This window comes from Morone saxatilis, unplaced genomic scaffold, assembly GCF_004916995.1.
Source record: "Morone saxatilis isolate NCDOM2014 unplaced genomic scaffold, NCSU_SB_2.0 Contig21, whole genome shotgun sequence".
In the NCBI taxonomy this organism is placed as follows: domain Eukaryota; kingdom Metazoa; phylum Chordata; class Actinopteri; family Moronidae; genus Morone; species Morone saxatilis.
This window is the reverse complement of record NW_023339774.1, coordinates 2829048-2833051: the sequence shown is the minus strand read 5'-3', so window position 1 is coordinate 2833051 and position 4004 is coordinate 2829048.

The window sequence follows — 4004 nt, the reverse complement described above, 5'->3', positions numbered from 1 at the left end:
CTCCTCCTTCCTCCTCCTCCTTCTATTCCTCTTTTATTCTCTTCAAGTCTTTTCAAACTTTTCGGACCTGCTGCCTCTTTTGTTGCGGTTCTGTTGGCCGTGAAATCGGCTTTTAATGGGAACACAATGGCCGCGTGCAGAGCCGACCCGCTGTATTCAAATGTGACCACACGCCATAATCACTGCTTTCCAACTCTGAATTAACACTCATTTAACAGCCTTTCATCTCACCCCTTTATGAATTTTTATATATATTTGTACATATTTGCAAATTCTTCAAATGCTGATAAACTCCAGTCAACTGCCACGAAACAGCCTTTTGAAACTTTTATGGTTTTGTACATGAGATTTATACCTCACAGTTTGACAGGTTAAATTACCTCTAAGGTTGTATGACTTTTTTAAAAGATTCATCATCGCCACCAGCTATTAAAAAGAAAAGAAAAAAGAAGAAAAAGTACTGCCTGCAAGTCATTTTTTTTTCTTTTCAAAAAAAGAAGCTGAATTTATCCGTTCATGCAATTTATTTTCTTTCATTTAATTTGATTATACGGAGGAGACAAATGCACAGCGATTAACTTCACATTTCTGTAAATGTTCCATTGTTAACCATCTGGCTCTCAGCTGCTGTCCTTTAGCAGGATGTTTTAAAAGTGACAAGTTAACAAACAACAAAATCAACAAAACACACACAGTGTACGAATCATGCAGTGGGACAGGAAGAAACAAAACATTGATGCAACACTGTTACAATGTTCAATACAAGCCGTGTAAAGCAGTATAAAGCAGCACAAATGAGCAATACTGTTTGTAGCACATTTTGCTCACAGCCGCGCAGAGCTGTAAGACAAATAGTAAATAATACTAAAATCTGATTAGCCAATAGTGTATTGATAGTTATTGTATAAATGTAAATGTAATGTAATGTAAATTACTGGCAGCAGGGTTGCCAGCAAGTTGCTGCACTTGCCTTTACAACAAACTATTATAATTGTACTGTAATGCAATTTAATATATAGAACAATACTGTATGACTACAGAGAAGTATTTTCCTGTATGTTTACTGTATTTTGTAATTTGGTATATTTCTACTGTATTTTATTATATTGTACTGTAATATATCCCGTAGTACACTGTTATTAGACTAGTTAATATGTCCATACATTTCCAATAATTAAGTAAATAAGTTCAATTCAGATTGTAATTTTGCATAATTTGGGGCACTAACACTAAGCCCAGAGCCTAATGTAAAATTTGTAAATGTAAATAAGGACTTCAAATTATTTCTTTTTTGCAGATTTTTCAGGCCTAGGGCCAAAGCTATGATTTTATTAATGCTAAGGTCAAGAGTCCCCTATGTCTTCCACCCCACTGACCCCCTCAGCATACTACAAAAAAAAAGTGTTTTAATCATTGGGATTTTTCATTTTTTATTTATCAAGTCAACCGTTCTATTTTCTGTAAATTCTACACACACAAAAAATCATTTGTTGGCTTCAAAGGAGTCAGAATTAAATGCAGTGGGTATGAGAAGAAGGAGAATATAAAATACTGACCATTTTGTATTTTAACCTAAAATAAAGTAAATCTCTAATTTAATGTCACATTTTAATATATAGTGAGAAATATACAAAACATTTAAATGAAAGTTTCTATTTTTGTAATTCTTAATGGATTTGAACAAGATGGCGGTCAGAAGGCAAGAAAACGTACACTGAAATAATAATCAGGATATTTTTCATAATTCCCATCATTAAAGGGCTCATTTGTCTCCCCTCATTAAACTCACTTCAGTCACAGCAGCTGACAGTTTGAGTGCACACACAAACACACTCTCTCTCTTACACACACACACGTATATTTTTTAGCAAACATCAGAGAGAACATGGCCACAGGCAGAGGCAGCTCATGCTAATTCAGATCAATATTAGTGATAAATTTCCACGTGAGCTCGGTTTCCTCTCGGAGAGGCAGCTCCGTGATCTGAGGGCAGCTTTACTGTGCACATTAGTTAACACTACTGAACACTGTGTGAGTGTGTGTGCAGTGTCTACAGTCCATACCGTATAAACACAGACAGACGTCCTTTGTACTTCTCTGTAAATATAGAGACCCGAAGAGCAACTTAACGTTTATCGCTTAATAGAGACAGATACCAATATACAGACAAAATGAAACAAATATATGAGAATTTACAATACTTTTAACACCATGATTTATCATTCACTTGTATGTGTTTCTTTGAATCTTGTTCCAGTTTCTCACTACATAAAAGCACATTTGTTTAATGCTGGCAGTGCACCATGGGCAGCTAAATACAAGCTGTGATTGTACTGTAATGCTTTGTATTAACAGAGAATTATACAAAACTTCCATTAAACTGCAAATCTGAACATTGCTGCCATTTTCCCATATCTGATGTAAATGTCACAAAAAGTATTTTCCAGGGATTCACAGAATGCATTTAGGGGAAAATAAAAAAAGCAGTTCTGAAATTACTGATATGAGCTAGTTTTTCTTTTCCTTTCATTTTGACTGTGTAGGTGTGGATAGAGTTTGACGTTTTTAGCACACAGACTGTGGCTTTAAGTGTGTTTAAATATAAGGGTAAAGTTTTGGTCATTTTAAAGACTGAGAAAGTAAGCAGTGTCACTGTGGGGTATTTGGTAAATGGTGTGTTATTATGTATTTTCTTCTTTTCTTTATTCTGCTATCCTGAATAAGACTCTCTATTTTTTTTTTTTCTGAATGAGTTGCCAAAGAGATAACTCAATATGCATGACTCAATATTTAACATAAAAAATATATATATTATCAAAAATTAAAAGTATTGTTTTCTGTCATGTGTCTTTTCAACAACACTAACACGATTAGTTATTTTAACTACAAAAAACTGTTGAAACTGATTAAATTCAAAGTTTTAAGAAATACTAACTAAATTTTGGAGGTTTAAGACATTCTTGATTAAGCAACTTTTACTAGTAATTTTAAGTTACACTAGCTTAGTTTTGTAAGTTACAGAACAGTACAAATAAAGATGGCAAAATGAAGTCAGTGTCACTTAACTTTACTAATAAAAGCTGCTTAATCAAGTAAATGTTTAAATTTTAATTTAGTTATTGTTAACTTTTTTGAGTTAAGTTAACTCTTCAGGTTTACAGTGAACTTGCCATGACAAAATACCACCAGGTCTCACCTCTGAGGTGTAGGCTACAGTAAGTGAAACTGTGAGGGACTGGTCCAGTATGCAACTTGTACAGTGTGATGTATAAAACTTGAAGCTATCAGTGCACATTCACTGAGAAAGGACTTTAAAGTGAATTAGGAGACATCTTGTGTTACTTTGGAAATAAACATTTGCATATTCAGAGATTCTGGAGTTCATAATGAGGTAGAAGGAGTAGATGACTTTATAAATATGTGGAAATTATATTTTTTTGTGGAAAAAACATGTCAGACACACATTATTGTTCCAAGCAGACTATTTGTATATACTGTAATTAATGTCTGGAGTGGATCTTTAAGCAAACTGAAATAACTAAATGGATATGTACACATTTACAAGCACACAAGGGACATAACACAACAACTAAATTAATTACAAATAAACAGATAGTTTGCTGGCAACATCAAAACAAACAACATGTAAAATGAACCTCATTAAACACAAACAAAAATGCTCTCTGCCCAAACCCCCTTTACTTTAGCAGACACTTTGTACAGTCCTGACCCGGGTGTAGGCCTTTAACACAGCTCCTTACAACTTCATTAGCATGAAAACAAACATTTACTCCGCTCAGTCAGCCTGATTCAATCTCTACCACTTTATTGCATGTGTGAAATGTATTTAAATGCTACAAAGAAAAATGTTTAATCACAAATTCATAAACCTCCTTGTTGACAAAGTAAGTCCCAAAATCACGTCACAGAATCATCACTTATTTACTACAGGACTAAAGGAGGGTCCCCCCCTGCCCCCTCCCCCCTCCTCCCCGCATGATTAT